The 17,354-nt window shown below is 47.4% G+C and overlaps 1 protein-coding gene across 6 annotated transcripts in view; it reads right to left on the reverse strand.

Moving 5' to 3' along the window:
• The window catches only part of ASXL2 (ASXL transcriptional regulator 2), a 246,614-nt gene that overhangs the window by 55,978 nt on the left and 173,282 nt on the right, over positions 1 to 17,354 (reverse strand). The window contains exon 1 of one of the 6 annotated variants that reach the window (XM_075126277.1): positions 13,164 to 13,302. The exons of the other annotated variants lie outside the window; for them this stretch is intronic. The gene's annotated coding sequence lies outside the window, so the exon portion shown is untranslated. Of the gene's footprint in view, positions 1 to 13,163; positions 13,303 to 17,354 lie in introns of those variants that run through there. 6 annotated transcript variants of the gene reach the window in all.

Below are 17,354 nucleotides of genomic sequence, written 5' to 3' on the forward strand. Positions count from 1 at the left end.
TTTAGACTTTCATAAGGCCTTTGAAAATATCTTTCACTAAAGGCTACTAAAGAAACTAAGTAGTCATAGATGAGAGGCAAAGTATTGTCATGGATCAAAAACTGGCTAGGAGACAGAAAGCAACAAGTAGGACGAAATGGTCAATTTTCATCATGGCAAAAGATTACAGTGGGGACTCCTCAAGGTTCCTTACTCGGTCTGGTGTTGTTAATATAGTTATTAATGATCTGGAAAGGAGGCGAGTAATGAAGCAGCAAAAGCTGTAGATGTCACAAAGTTAGTCAGGACTAGAGAGGACTGTGAGGAACTTCAGACAGACCTAGCCAAGGTAGGTGAATAGGCAACATGATGGCAAATGAAATTCAATCTTGTTAAATGCACAGTAATGTACTGGGGGGGGGGGGGACGACACTGACATGGAGTTTATGGAAGCTGTACCTCCATCTTGATATGAAAGCCTGGTCACATTGGATGAGGGACCCAAAGTGTCCACAGACTTCACCTCTTATTAAAGATGAGGACAGCTGCAAATTTGGTACATTCCTCGGTCTGCCAGCAAGTTGAAAGTATGGCCCTTGGTTAGGTAACCTCTGGACCCCAGACCTGGTATAAAAGACTGAATTCTTGTACATAAACACAGGTTAACATATAGACTCAGAAACAGAGTTGGCTGCTATTTACTTTGAGACATTTTAAATAGAAGGAACATAAACCACATCCTCTCTGAAACCAATCAAGACAGAAACTACAAGTTTTGTGTGCAGCAGAATAGCTAAAACCACTAGAGGCAACTGCTTTGCCTCACTTTAATTTCTCACAGTCCTATGAAACACATTCTCAATTACAAACTACATGTCAAACTCTTTGTTCCTTTAAACTAGCAAAAGCCATACATGCTGGGAAGTGGATTCTCATCTCTGAGAGTCGACTGACTACCTTTTGCACTGTTATAATGCTGACATTGTCTGTGCAATGGGGGCGGCTGTCCCTGTACTGACAGCTGTAACCACAATAAATTCTGCAGAGTAAACAGAAGAGTTAAAAAAAGTTGGCAAGGTTGCAGTTGTTTAATTTAGCTACTGGCTCATCAAGTGATGGGTATCTAATTATGAGGATAAATGGCTCTCTGAACACACAATACAGACATGCAGGGGTACAATAAAAAGATACATGCAGAAGCTTAAACTGACAAATGTGTTGAGAGGGCATGCCTCTGCTGTGGGAGTTCTCATTCCGGTAAGTACAAGGTTTTAGAAGCTGAGCTTGTTTCCTTTAGATTTCCGTAGCTCAGCTAAAACTTTAGTGTATCTAAAGAGAATATAAATGCAGTGTGGTTTGTCTTCTTAAAAATGCTCTACTTTCACTGTATAACTTACAAGAGTTAGTTAGCATTAGTGTTAAATTTTATACATGAGCCTATGTGGAGCAGGGAAATTGTGCTTCCTGGTGCTGCTAGATTTCTGGAGCACTTTGTTTTTGTAACACTAACTCCATCACAAGCTCTGGAATTATATTATAAAAGTGATGGATGTAACTGGAAAGTCCTCAGGTGGAGTCGCCATCTGATTTTAAAACGTTCATGACTTGGTTTGCACGACAGTCAAATCTCAGAGTTACGAACACCAGAGTTCTTCTTCGAGTGATTGCTCGTGTGCATTTCAATAGGTGTGTACGTGCACCGTGTGCATGATCGTAGGAAGGTTTTTCCCCTGGCAGCACCTGTTGGGTCGGCTGTGGAGCCCCCTGGAGTGGCACCTTCATGGCGGTGTATATTAGTCCCTGCCGACCCGCCACTTACTCAGTTCCTTCTTACCGCCAGTGACAGTCGTTGAAGTAGCTCAGTCTCTTGCATTCGCAAGTGCCTACCTAGTGGTTCCCTTTTCTTAGCTGTAAACAGTTATTAGTTAGTTATATAGTAGTCTGTAATTAGTTGGGCTTATTTTGGGGGGCTTTCCCCTCTCCCTAGTTTCCCCAGGCACTGGGGCACATCTCGGTCACAGGGATTTAAGGCCTGCGAGAGGTGTGCAAAACCTATGCCAACAGGTGATCCACGCGCTGCTTGTCTCAAGTGTTTAGGAGAAGGCCATCAGACAGACAAGTGCCCAATTTGCAGGAGCTTTAGACCCAGGACAAAGAGAGAGCGGGACTATTGTTTGAAGCTCCTCCTGATGGAGTCGGCCCTCCGCCCCCAGGCAGCACCAGAAACGGCACCGGCATCATCGGTGCACAGCACCCCAGCCTCGGTGCGGGATGTCTTGGCACCAAGAAAGGACTCCTCCAAGGAGCACCAGTGCCGCTCCCTGGCTCGTGAGGCCGGTGCTACCAGGCGGCACCGCGCACACTCCCCAGTGCCATGTAAGAAGTCATGGGACGATAAGAAGCTGGACCTTTTCTGCCGAAAGGTCTACTCGACTGGGGGCTCCAGCTTTGAGTGGACAACCAGCAAGCGGTACTCAGCTGCTATGCCTTCAAATTCTTGGAGCTCATTGGCAAAATTCCAGAAGTTGCTCCCTGGTGAATCACGCAAGGAGTTTAGTGTGCTCCTTGAGGAGGTCAGGGTGGTTTCGAGAACCTCCCTCCAGGCCGCATTTGACGTGGTGGACTCGGCTGCTCGGACCATGGCCACCGCCATTACAATGAGGTGCAGTGGTGGCTGCAGGTGTCAGGGATACCACCTGAGGTCCAGAACACAATTCAGAACCTCCCCTTTGACTGTGCAGGCCTGTTCACCCAAAATACAGACTCTCGCCTGTACAGCCTTAAAGACTCGCAGGCGACTTTGAAGTCTTTGGGGATCCACATCCCTGCACCCCCAAAGAAAGCCTTTTAAGCCTCAGCCCCCATCCCATTTCTACTCAAGGCCTCCCAGGCGAGACTCATCCAGGAGATGGGGCAGAAATAATAGGAGGTGCCTGCCACAGTCCTCCTCAGGCCAAGACCAGGGTTCAGCCAAACAGCCCCCGGGCCTCAAGCCAAACTTTTGAAGATGTGCCCGAGGACAGAGTATAAGTATCGAACTTAGATCCTTACCCCCCTCTTTGTGAATTGACTCTCCTGCTTCTACCATGCTTGGTCCCATATCACATTAGATGGCTGGGTCCTGAGCATGGTAGGGGTGGGATACTCTATCCTGTTCTGTTCCCTCCCACCCCCCTTCCCCATCCCTCGTCCCCTTCCTTGTCCCTCTTCAGGGACCCTTCTCACGAACAACTCCTTTTGCAGGAGGTGCAATCGCTCCTCACTCTAGGGGCAAAAGAGGAGGTTCCTCAGGAGTTCAGGGGCAAAGGGTTCTACTCTCGCTATTTCCTCATCCCCAAGGCCAAGGGTGGGCTCCGGCCTATCCTGGATCTGCGAGACCTCAACACATTCATAAGGAAAGTGAAGTTTCGCATGATCTCTCTGGCCTTCATCATTCCTTCCTTGGATCCGGGGGACTGGTACGCTGCCCTCGACTTGAAAGATGTGTACTTCCATATATCCATTATCCTGGCCCACAGATGTTTTCTTCGCTTCGTGGTCAGCGGCCAGCACTACCAGTTCAGGGTGCTCCTGTTTGGGCTCTCGGTGGCCCGCCGGGTATTCACCAAATGTATGGCGGTCGTGGCAGCCTTCTTCCGCAAATGTCAGGTGCAAGTGTTCCCATACCTGGACGACTGGCTCATCAAGGCCGAGTCACAAGCACAGACTGCAGAGCATGTGTCTCTGGCCCAGGCCATATTCCGCGGGCTGGGCCTCATATCGAATGTGCCCAAATTAGGGTGACCAGACTTCCCGATAAAATCGGGACTGTCCCGATATTGAGTAGTTTGTCCCGCGTCCCGACCGAAGTACAGTCGGGGCGCCATTTGTCCTGCTATTTTGTTTCGGGCGCGGCTTTATTTTTTTTATTTTTATTTTTTGTTTAGGCGGCGGTGACAGGCAGGGGAGCGCCTTTTCAATTGTTACACTCACCCGGCACGTCCAGGGCTTCGGCGGCACTTCGGTGGTGGGTACTTCAGTTGCTGACAGGCTTTGGCGGCGGGTACTTCAGTCGCTGATGGACTTCGGCGGCATTTTGGCGGCAGGTACTTCTTTCTTCATCGGCAAGATTTATTTCCCGCCGCCGAATGTGCCGGGTGAGTGTAACAATTGAAAAGGCGCTCCCTCTGCGGCAGTCCCAATATTTTGGATTTAGCATCTGGTTACCCTAGCCCAAATCCACACTAGCCTTGATGCAGAGAATAGAATTCATAGGAACTCTCATGGAGTCCTGCCCGAGCTGCACTTCCAACCACTCACGGACATTTATCGAAAACCTTCGCCGATTCCCCACAACCTTGCCCAGAAACTGCATGAAACTATTGGGGCATATGGTAGCCTGCACATATGCGGTCCAGCACGCCAGGTTCCGCCTTCGGCCCCTCCAGGCGTCGTTGGCACAGGTGAACAGGCCGGGCAGGGACCCACTTGATACAAGAGTTACTCTCCCCCCTCACGTTCTCGAGTCTCTCCACTGGTGGCTGCAGCCACAAGTGGTCCGTGCAGGAGTACCCTTTGCCAAACCCCAACCAACGCTATCGCCGGTCACGGACACCTCGGCACTCAGTTGGGGAGAGCACCTGGGCAATATTGGAACGCAAGGTCTATGGTCCCACACAGAACTATCGCTGCACATCAATAGAAGGGAGCTGAGAGCAGTTTGTCTGGCATGCAATGTGTGTTGGTGCTGACAAACAACACTACGGCAATGTTTTATATAAACAAACAGGGTGGTGCTCACTCCTCTCCCCTGTGCCAGGAAGCCCTCGAGTTGTGTGACTTTTGCATCGCCCATTTGATACAACTAGAGGCATTACACCTTCCAGGAGCACTAAACGAGCTAGCCGATCACCTCAACTGCTTGTGTCATGGTCACCAATGGTCCCTCAGGCTGGACATTGTGCACTCGATTTTTCAGAGGCGGGGTTCTCCCCGCATAGACTTGTTCGTGACACGGAGCAACAGGAAGTGCCAGCGGTTCTGCTCCTTCCTGAACCACAGCCCAGGCTCCATTGCGGACGCCTTTCACGGATGAGTCACCTGTTGTACGTGTTCCCGTCCTTCCCTCTCATACACAGAGTCCTCCTCAAGACTTGCCAGGACGGGGCTTCCTTGATCCTCATAGTACCAGTGTGGCCCCGCCAGCACTGGTTCACCAAACTGTTGAACCTCTCAGTGGACAGGCCAGTAGCCCTTCCCGTGTGCCCGGCCCTCATCACACAGGACCATGGCCATCTACAACACCCCAATCTGGAGTCCCTCCACCTCATGGCATGGAAACTCCATGGCTGAACCCTCTTGAGTTCAGTGTTCGGACCCAGTGAGGAAGGTCCTGCTGGGAAGTAGGAAACCCTCCACTCGTGCCATGTACCTGGCAAAGTGGAAGTGCTTTTCCATCTGGTCTCTGCAGAGGGGCACCGAACTGCAGCTAGCGTCATTTCTCCTTGTTTTGGACTACCTGTTACACCTCAAGCAGCAAGGGTTGGTAATATCATCTCTCAGGGTACACCTGGCTACCATTTTCAGCCTTCCACCCAGGGGCAGCGGGTAGGTCAGTCTTCGGCAATCCCATGGTGGGATGGGTTCTCAAGGGCTTGGACAGACTTTATCCCCCAGTACGACGGCCTGTTCCCCAGTGGGACTTCAACCTGGTCCTGTCCACGCTCATGAGGCCACCTTTTGAGCCCATAGAAACCTGCCCTCTGTCCTACCTTTCCTGGAAGGAGGTCTTTCTGATAGCCATAACCTCGGCCAGAAGGGTATCCGAGCTCAGAGTGCTGACTTCCAAGCCCCTCTATACGGTCTTTTATAAAGACAAGGTGCAGCTACGCCCTCACCCTGTGTTTCTGCCAAAGGTAGTCTCCCAGTTTCATGTGAACCAGGACATATTTTTACCTGTGTTCTTCCCTAAGCCACATGCCAGTAACAGAGAGCACATGTTCCATTCCCTGGATGTTAGGCGGGCCCTAAAGTTCTACATTGAGTGCACAAAGCCATTTCATAAGTCACCACAGCTCTTTATTGCAATCGCAGAAAGGATGAAGGGGCTTCCAATCTCATCCCAGCTCATTTCATCTTGGATCACGTCCTGTATCAGGACTTTGCTACAACCTGGCTAAAATTCTAGCCCCTCTGCTTACGGTGCACTCCACGAGAGCGAAGGCGGCATCCGCAGCATTCCTGGCGCAGGTCCCTATCCAGGACATATGTAAGGCAGCAACGTCGTCTTCCATCCACACCTTCACGTCACACTACACCATTACCCAGCAGGTGAGGGATAATGCAGCCTTTGGCAGGGCAGTCCTGCACTCGGCAACCAGGTGAACTCCGACCCCTCCCCCAGGGAAACTGCTTGGAAGTCACCTATTGGAATGCACATGAGCAATCACTCGAAAAAGAAAAACGGTTACCTACTTCTCATAACTGTTGTTCTTCGAGATGCGTTGCTCATGTCCATTCCAAATCCCACCTGCCTCCCCTCTGTTGGCGTATTCTGGCAAGAAGGAACTGAGCAGGTGGCGGGTCGGCAGGGACCTATATACACCGCCATGAAGGTGCCACTCCAGGGGTCTCCACAGCCGACCTAACGGGTGCCGCTAGGGGGAAAACCTTCCGGCGATCGTGCACGCAGTGTGCACACACCCCTATTGGAATGCACATGAGCAACACACCTCAAAGAACAACAGTTACGAGAGGCAGGTAACTGTTTTTTATGAACTGACCAGTCAAGCACACACCTCATTTGGAACCGGAAGTACACAATCAGGCTGCAGCGGGCGTGAGGAAGCAAATATGGCACAGTACTGTTTTAAACATAAACTACTAAAAAAAAAGGGAAAGTTTAAAACAAAAGATTTGACATGGTATCTGATTCTGTGTCTGTTTCATTTAAATTAAGATGGTTAAAAGCAGCATTTTTCTTCTGCACAGTAAAGTTTTCCCCGACCTTCTCAGCGTCTGGGGCCTCTGTGGGGACTGTAGCCAAGGTGACAGTAGCCTGGCCTTGCAATGGGTTGTGCCTTAGCAGTGACCTGGGCCAGGGGTGTAGGCTGATCCTTGGCTGTCTGGGGTGGTCCGTGCGCTGAGGTCACTGAACGGGGGCCCCTGGAAAAGGAGCCTTGGGCCTGATGGTAAGTCCAGGGTGTCCGAAAAGGCCATTGTGCCGGAGGCTGCCACTGCAGTTGCCATGTCATTGGTGCCTTCCTCTGTCGCTTGTCAGATCTATGTCTGCTGCGACGGGAATAGTCCGTGTCCCAAGACACAGATCTCAACTGAGATGACCACAGTGGTGCTGCATGGTACTGCGCTGGGGACTTGTGCCGAGTTGATGATGCAGGGGACAGGTGTCAAGATGCCCGGGCCGGGGACTGAAACCAGGAATCCGGCATCAGGGACAGGTGACAAGTGTCCAGCATCGGGGACCGGTGCCGAGGGCCCAGTGCTGGTCCTCTCTCGGAGCTGGGAATTGCTGCTGCTCCCTCGGCGGTGCCAGGGGGCGTCGTGCATCTGATGCTGGAGAACCCCTGGCAGAGTCTGGTGCTGGAGAGTGGTGCCTTGAGGATGGCGATCTGGAGTGGTGCCGAGGCAAATGGTGCCAGGCAGGAAAGGGTGACCGCCGCATCATGGCCAGCTTGCCTCTAGATGGCACTGGTTGTGGGGGCGCTGGGGGCTTATCTCTGATCACTGGGTGCTGAGGAGCCATCATCGCTATTAAGTCTCTGGTGGCTTCAAAAGTGTCCGGGGTGGAGGGTAACTCCAACTCCTCCACCTGGCACTGCCCATCCCGGGAGTCGCTGTGTGCCGGACTCGACAGTCCCCCCATGGGAACCAAAGTTGACGGCACCGACTCTTGCTGCCTAGATGCCGAGGGTTCCTTCATGGGACGCCCTGGTACCACGCCTGCAGGTCCGGCTGTTTTCTGCACTGGGGAGTGCCCCCTGTTGACTTTTCTATGCTGCTTGTACAGCACCGGTGAATGCGAGTGGTGCTGGGTTGTCTGTGCATCCTATGGTGCCGGAGGGCTCCGGTGCCGAGGGTGTCTTAGACTACAATCCTTCCTCGGCACCGTGTCACATACCGATGCCGGGGCACTCTGTAAGGACATGCTTGGTGTGGGGTCCTGGCGGTCTGCAGCAGACTGGGGATGAAGGGCGGATTCCATGAGCAACTGCTTCAGCTGGAAATCTCACTCCTTTTTAGTTTGGGGGCGGAAAGCCCTGCAGATCTTGCACCTTTCTGTCTGGTGCGCCTCCCCCAGACACGAGTCGTGGGGGTCGCTTGTTGGCATAGGCTTGCTGCAGGTTCCACAGGGTGTAAAGCCTTGGGCTTGCAGCATGCCCTGGAGCCCAACGGGCAGGGGTTGTTATTGGGGAAACCCCACTCCCAAATCTCACTATATACAATATATACACTAACAACTAAGACTAACTACAACTAAATTAGACTAAGCTAACCATATGAAAGCACGCTAAAGAAAGCACTTACTAAGCAAGCGACCACAGTTCCAACGACTGTTGCTGGCATTAAGAAGGAACTGAGGTGGGACCAGCAGGGTCATATATTGAGCGCCATGAAGATGCAACGCCGGGGGCTCCACAGCCGACCCGATGGGAACTGCTAAGGGAAAACTTTCCGATGACTGTGCACGTGGTATGCAAACACTTGATTGGAACGGATATGAACAAGCACTCAAAGAACTATTCTTTTAGTACAAAAAAAAAAAACCAAGGAGGATTGTGGCACCTTAGAGACTAACAAATTTATTTGGGCATAAGCCTTCATGGGCTAAAACCCACTTTATCAGATGCATGCAGTAGAAAATACAGTAGGAAGATATATATACACAGAGAACATGAAAAAATGGGTGTTGCCATACAACTGTAATGAGACCAATTAATTAAGGTGGGCTGTTATCAGCAGGAGAAAAAAAAAAGTTTGTAGTGATCATCAGGATGGCCCATTTCAAACAGTTGACAAGAAGGTGTGAGCAACAGTAGGGGGAAAAAAATTAGCAAGAGGAAATAGTTTTACTGTGTGGCATGACCCATCAAATCCCAGTCTCTATTCAAGCCTAAGTTAATGGTGTCCAGTTTGCAAATTAATTCCAATTCTGCAGTTTCTCACTGAAGTCTGTTTTTGAAGTTTTTTTGTTGGAGAATCGCAACTTTTAGTACAGTTTTTCAACTAGTTCTGCATGCACCTTACAGTAACTTAATCTAGACCCACATTACACTAGTTTGCCTAGGAGAACGTCATGTGGGACTGTGTCAAAAACCTTATTAAAATTGAGATATATCACGTCTACAGTTTCCCCCCATCCACTAGACCAATAACCTTGTCAAAGAGGGAAATTAGGTCAGTTTGGCATGATTTGTTGTTGAGAAATCCATGTTGGCTGTTACTTATTACCCTGTTAGCCTCTGGGTGCTTACAAACTGATGGTTTAATAATTTGTTTCAGTATCTTTCCAGGTATTAAAGTCAGGCTGACTGGCTATAATTCCACAAGTCCTCTTTGTTCCCCCTTTTAAAGATAGGTCCTATATTTGCCCTTCTCCAGTCATTTGCGACATCACCCATCCTCCATGAGTTTTCAGATATTTGCTAACAGTTCAGCGATTTCTTCATCTAGTTCCTTAAGTACCCTAAGGTGAATTTCATTAGCTCCTGCTGACTTGAATATATCTAACTTACCAAAATATTCTTTAACCTGTTCTTAACCTATTTCAGCTTGTGTTCCCCCTTTCCCCTTGTTGTTAATATTAATTGGGTTAAGCCTCTGGCCACCATTATCCTTTTTTAGTGAAGACTGAAGCAAAATAAGCATTTAACATCTCAGCCTTCTTGGTGTTGTGCATTATTAGCTCTCCTTCACTACTAAGTAGAGGACCTACACTTTCCTTTGCCATTATCTTGCTCCTAATGTATTTTTGAACCTCTTCTTATGCCTTTTACATCCCTTTCTAGGTGTAACTCATTTTGTGCCTTAGCCTTTCTGATTTTGTCCCTACATGCTCGTGCTATTCTTTTGTATTCATCCTTAGCAATTTGTCCATGTTTCCACTTTTTGTAGGATTCCTTCTTGATTTTCAGGTCATTAAAGAGTTCCTGATGGAGCCATCTTGGTCTCTTACTATTCTGTTTTTCCTTCACATCAGCATAGTTTGTTGTTGTGCTTTTAATACTGTCTCTGAGAAAATGCCAGCTCTCCGGAACTCCGTTTTCTCTTTTGCTTTTCTTCCCATGGGATCTTTCCTACCAGAATTCTCAGTTGTTAAAGTCTGGGTTTTGTTTTTTTTTTTTGAAGTCTACTGGTCCTTATTCTGCTGCTCTCACTCCTTTCTTTCCTTAGAATCATGAAATCTGTCATTTCATGACCACTTTCACCCAAATTACCTTCAATCTCCAGACTTGTAACCAATTCCTCCATGTTGGTTGGAATCAAGTCTAAAATGGCTGTCCCCCTGGTTACCCCTTCTACTTTCTGAAACAAAAAGTTGTCCCCAGCACATTCCAAGAGCTTACTGGACATTTTCTGTTTTGCTGTATTACTTTCTCAACATATGTCTGAGTAGCTATAGTCCCACATTTCCACGAGGTCTTGTTTCGGATATTTCTGTTATTTGTTCCAGAAATGCCTCATCCACATCCTCCTCCTGATTTGCTGGCCTATAGTAGACCCATACCATGATGTCATCCCTATTGTTTTTCCCTTTTATCTTTACCCGAAAATGTTTGATCTGCCTCTCACCACCTTCTGGACCTCAGGACAAGTGTATATATTCTTAATGTATTATGCAACACCTTCTCCCCTTCTTCCCTGCCTGTCCTTCCTGAACAAGCTATAACCCTCTATACCAATATTTCAGTCCTGAGATTTATCCCATCGAGTCTCTGTGATGCAAGTTAAGTCATAATTTAGCTTATGTACTAATACTTCCAGCTCTTCCTGTTTAGTCCCCATACCCCTTCCAGAAGTTATTATTATTACTACAAGTAGTATTATGATAGCATCTAGGAGCCCCAGTCATGGACCAGAATACTACTGTGCCAGGTGCTGCACAAACACAGAACAAAAAGACAGTCCCTAGCCCCACAGAGCTGGCAATCTCAGTATAAGACAAGAGACAATAGAAGAACAACAGAATTCAGCAGTGAATGGGATAAACATTTTTCCAAGTAAGCAGAAAGATCCTAGTTTTGGGATGGACTGTTTATAAACAAGCAGGGCCTCACTAGGGCAGGGGGTCAGTCCATTAGCCTTTCATCTTTGAAAACCAGGGCTCCACGCTCAGCTTCATTACAGGGAACATGGCCATGGTGGGCTCCTCATTCTGCTCAATGGAGAGTTGTTTATATCAGCAATTTATCACACAATTTGACACAACTGATAGACTGCTCAAGAGAGGTTCAGGACTGACTAGCAGGTGGTGTAGTGGGTCAGGAAGGAGGAACTTTGGCAGGGAAGTGGGCCGGGAGCGAAATCCTGAACTGGAACAATAGGTACTGTTGCGAAGCAAACATGAAGTTTGTTGGTACAGCACGGAAAGAGGGTCCAGGACTGGGAAGCAAGTGGTGCGACAGGTGAGGGCTGATGATCATTGACAAAGCTAGAAAGGTGGGCAAGAGGGATAGAGAAGGGAAAAGCTTTGAGTTGTAGATGAAGAATGTAAGTATTCCAGCGAACCCAGGAAAGGACCTGGAAGAGAACTCTCCCAGTACAGCCAGGAGCAATCCAGTGGGCAGGTGTAGAGGAGCCAAGGGAGAGCCCACAGCAAATCACGGGGAGAGATAGAGGAGCTGATATTTTGGCACCATGAGTAGGTATTTTTTGGATTATGAGTACAGCTTTGGAAAAACACCATTTTTCCTCCCAAAACCTGACCCATCATGGTCAGGCTCCTGCTTGTACAATACCTGGCTTCTGTCAGCAGGAGCAGCCCTAGCCATTTTGCTGGCCACAGCTGAAAGCATCCATCAGAATGACTGAGCAAAAAAAGGCCGAACCCGCCTTAACTAATAAGGCCATTACTCTGGCTGTAGGAGAGGCACGGGACATTGTTGAAGAAAGCACAAAAGTACTCTTGCATTTGTACAGCAGCTTTATCTAAATGGATCCTAATGAGCTTTAGAAACTTGATGATCATATTGTATAAACCACACATGTAGGAATCATTTTGCCAACCACTGAAGTGAAGCCATTTCTAGGGAAGACCATAGCAGCTGTTTAATAGTGCACAGCAAAACTACAAGACCGTCTGGTCAGGAAGCAAAGTATCATCCCTAACTGCAACTGCAGGGAGAGTTTAGGGAGGCAGGATATTCATAAACTGGAATACGGAGAGAATACAATGGTTTAGTACCACTAAATCCTTGTGAAATTAAATGCATTTGGGGTTGTCCATGACATGGGGAGGGGAGGACATCTAGCAACACAGTGTCTCCCTAGCTTGATGGTTCAGTGAATTCTGTGCTCAGAGAGAAGCATGAATTTCCAACACAACTTCATAGAGCACCCTGGGTTTTTCTTGGAGATCTCTGACACAAGTACTGATTCAGCTCAACTCCCACATCCTTTTTACAAGATCAGACAGGACCACAGTTTGAAGTGTTAGAGGTAACAGGAGAAATAGTAACCTTAACCAGTAAGCAACTAGAAATACAATATTTTGAGCAATTCAATTACGTTTCTGATAAATTTAAAATATTACATTTTATAATGCCACAGGGAATTACAAAGATTGTCTTTAGCTGGATAACTGCTTCAGTGAGCTCCAAAGACAGTGGAAATGTTAATTTGGCTACTGGTGCCCCATGTACACAGACATTACTGCCACCTAGGGAGCGGGTAATTCAGCACACACAATTCATTCTGTCCACAGGAGTGCTCAAATAATTTCTGCTCCAACTGCCATGGTAAATCGGATTTATTCTCTTCTTTGGTATGAAATTAACATTAGTTTTCACAGTCTTCAGACATGATGGCACACATTCTTTCAGTTTTTAAAATGTAACAGAGTACCCAAATGCAGCACAATCTAAATATAATACAACGTGCCCCAGAAACTGCTGATGAAACCAGCCCTTCACCTATCCAATCATCCCTGCAATAGAAGCCAACATAAGCCATGTGGACCAGGGACTTACCTCTTCTTGTTGGAGCTCAGGAGTAGGAACTCTATTGGAATTTGGTCTCTGACTTTATTTTGCTTTGGGATACATGCAATATAAAAACAAATTAAAATAGTTCCAGAGTTCCTGTTCAAGGAGTTGCATGAATTGCCATGGGGTTCTCTGCCTTGAAAAGTACACGTTCAGAAAGCAAAGGCTGTGCTTTACTCATTTGGAAAGAAAGTACAGTCAAGCTGAACTAAAAATACAATACCCCCACTTCAAGTATGTGCAGTCATAAGCTTAAAATAACCCAATTTTAACCAGCTAATGGGATCCAGATGTATGACAAAAAACCTACATTAAAGTCATCCCAATATATTTTGAGAAGCACATAAATGTGTTTCTCAATAACCCCAATGCTTTGCTTATTTTACAGGTATATGGTTTACCATATAACTAGAACTCCACAGTGAATTTATATTAAAACAAGATGAAATTCACAATTGCCATCCACCATTTTAAATAAGATTTCTTCCACACAACTGCTCTTTACTGAAAGGAAGGAAGAACTAATGCCCCAAAATACTGTCCCAATTACAGCTTTCCAGAACTCCCACTCCTGCACTTTGCCCTGGGTGAAATTGAAACTTTCACTGCTGTAACTAAGATTATACATTCCTAGTATCGGATTAGGTTTTCAGGATACACAAAGGGCCAACTGTTCACTGCACACACACACAAAGAGAAACTTGAATATATTTGGTACTGGCAGTTCTGAGGAAATCAACTATAGCACTAAACAAGTCCAAGGCATGTCTGCACACATTTCATGTGTCTCCACTCTCCAAAAATCTCATTTCAGGGCTCTACACTCTTTCCTCACTCCTTCTGGAAGCCCCCTGAAAAGCCCTGTGTTCACGCTCTCTCTTGTTCTTAATGGGTAGCTCTTCTCCCCTCCAGGCAAGGGTAGAGAAACTTATCACTGACAGGCACTATGGAAATGGGAGGAGCTCAGAGAAGGGGGGGAAGTTTGTTTAATCTGATCTTTGTCCTGCATAAAGAAATACAGAATGAAGGCAGCTCCTAATGGGCCTCACTAGAGAGCTGGAAGCTCAGGAGAGGTATAGTGTTGGAACACTTTCAGAGAAATCCAGCTGCTTAAGTATGTGTGCACCTTACTCCATATGTAGGAGTGACTCCATCCCAAAAACATACCCCTTCAAATGTGTCCACCTAGTCTGTTAATCAGGGGACAAGGCCAATGTGGAAATCTTCAGGTTAACAAGCAAACCACAGCCCTGAAGACTGACAGCTCTATTCTCAAACTGATACCAGAGCTTCCAAAATCTAACATCATGACAAATGTTGATACCCAAGTAAACAATTCCTCTGATTACGGGAATCTCCAAGATGGTGCCAACTCAGGGCTCATCCAAATAGGCACACAATAGTTCTGGTTTCAGCCTAAGTGTAGACATGGGGAGGGCTTGTGGGGATAGTGATTACACTTGTATCCCGGTCAAACTGTCAACTACTCCAGGCTGAGAGCAGTACTTGAGCACACATTGAAGAGTAAGGCCAACCATGTCAATCCATCGCTGGAGGCTCATGGAGCCAATAGTCTTTGAATACGCTAACAGAGAATGCCATCGTACCACGGGATCAGAACAACCTGTACCCTACGTTCATATACCACCGCCATGAGAGAGGACAGGAGATTCTTCTCTGCTTCTGCAGGGGCAAAATCATGATCACCAGAACTGTTCTTGACAGTGAGCCAATTTCTCAATCCAGAAAGCATTTTGAGTCACTGTATAGGGTGAGGAGAGAGAAACAATCAGAGATACACAGATATACATACACAAACACACCCCTCCTTTGGAAGTTTTAAAATTTTAGCTAAAAGTACTAATTATTCCCAGATGTATCTCAAACTAGCCAGCACTGATTAGGTGATTTCATACAGATGTCACTGCAGATGTGGGTTTTAGGGAGAAAGTTAAAGGATAGGTAGTGGCTTGACTGATTAAGTCAGGGAGAGCATTCTACATAGCAGGAGCAGCACAGGCCATTGCTAGAAGCACCTAGTCTTTCTGCTGACAAACAGTCAATACAGCCTTAGACTAGTTCATCTGGAAGACACTTGACACAAACAACCTTGCCAGCTAATCTTCTCTTATGAGGCAAGATAACTAAGAAGCAGGTGAAAAGCAATTTCCAACAACATCTGATCTTGGCCAGTATCTTAGCATGTCTGAACTGCAATTAGACACCCATGGCTGGCCCATGCCAACTGACTCGGGGTAAGGAGCTGTGTAATCATGCTGTAGATGTTCAAACTCTGACTGGAGTCCTAGCTGTAGGACCCACCATGGTGGGAGGATCCTAGTGTTCAGGCTGCAGCCTGACCCGAATGTCTACACCTGAGTCTGCGGGGCTCAGGCTAAGAAACCCAATTCAGCTGGCCTGGGCCAGCTGCAGGTTTTTAATGACGGTGTAGACAGTACCCTTAGACCCCACTTGGACAGACTTCAAAGTAGACTATGGCACAGTTACTGCAATGGTTGCAAAGGTGGTCCTGTGCCTCTTAGCCATGAACAAAAGACAAGCTTCCATGCCAATGCCATTAATACTTTGCTCTTCTATAACACCTTTCATCCAAGGATCTCAAAGCACTTCTGGGAACATCAGTTACAGCAGCCTGTAGCCTAATCATCCTTCCTCTTCCCTTTGCAATAAGGCAGGTACTGTGATGGTTTGCAATACTGGGGAGTGTTGGCCAGTGGTCAGGGGGTTAGGCCCTTTGAACTGCGGGGACAGGGGGTTGGTAGGCGAGCCCAGGCCCTCCTACTCCACTGGGATCTGGCCCAGGGCCCTGTGAGGGCTATCAAAGGTCTGACACCCAGAAGCACCTTAAGGCTGCCCTCCCTGGGCCATTTCCTACCACCCCACTGTTGTACAAAGTTCACAGTCCATAGCAAGAAGGTGAGAAGGAGGTCAAGCTCTTGTGTGTGCAGTTTCTAGTTTCACAGTGCCAAATGTGGTTTTGGGAAGAAGGAAGGTAGATTGATTGGTTCAGATGAAATTCTGAGACCAATTTGGGGGTGAATTTTGCATGAAGTCTTAGCACCACCTTGTCCCTTGCACAGGGAAGCTCAGCCATAAGTGTCTGAATCTCACTCATTCTTCTGGCCAAAGTGATAGTGACTAGTAGGATCTTTTTCTGAGTGAGTTCATGTAAAAGAACATTCTGTGAGAGACTCAAATGCAGGCTCTGAGAGTCTCAGGAGGACTATACTGAGGACCCAGGCGGGGGGGGGCTCTCTGACTGGTGGGTAAGTATGTAGTAGCCCTTTGATACAGTGGGGTGAGGGAAGACTGAGTACAACTGCACAGTTGTGTGACAAGCTGAAAGCACCGCAATGTGGACTTAAATAAAGCCGAGTGAAAGACAGGCCAGATTGAGATTCATTAAATAGTCAAACATTTTTGGTATTGAGGCCTGGACCCAGTCCTGGCCTTTTTGGACGTTTTGAGAAATCACTTCTAATTAGAAAAATATGTTTGTCTGGTAGATGTTTGCGTTCTGTCCGGATTTACTGGACCTGTGAAGAGCAGTCTCTGTCCGTGGTGCTCAGCCACCCAACAGCCATGCTGTCAGCTGTTGCAATGGAGTATTTAGTCACCTGTTGTGAGATTAGACCCAGGCAGTCTGGGAGCTGGACCAGAGGCTGAATGGCCATCTGTCATCAGAACTGCCTTGGCTAGTATGGAGTCATCAGAATGATCGTGGCTGTGTGTCTTTTGATCTTGGAAATCACCCTGTGAATCGGGGGAACTGGTGGAAAGGCATACAGCAAGCCTTTGTCCCACTGTCGGAGGAAGACATCTGCTAACACCTCTGGACTCAAGCCTCCTCTGGCTCCAAAGTTGACATTTTGCATTGTCCCTAGTGGCAGATAAGTCAATCATCTCTTCTGATGGAGTACCCTCTTCCATGATGGATCTGTGTAAGGACCATTCACGGCTCATCGCTGATTGCCTGCTCAGGAAGTCTGCTAAATTGTTGCAGAGATTTGGACTTATCCTGCATGACTGCAACTACTAAAGATCCCAGGTTTGGGTGAGAATAAAGGTGCTTGAAATTTTTAGGGCACTTGGTAGCACATATCCACTCATTTGGATGTAGGCTCAATGGTTTCTACATGCAGAGTCTCTGTGGGT

The sequence above is a fragment of the Caretta caretta genome, chromosome 3 (assembly GCF_965140235.1).
Source record: "Caretta caretta isolate rCarCar2 chromosome 3, rCarCar1.hap1, whole genome shotgun sequence".
NCBI classification, from domain to species: Eukaryota; Metazoa; Chordata; order Testudines; family Cheloniidae; genus Caretta; species Caretta caretta.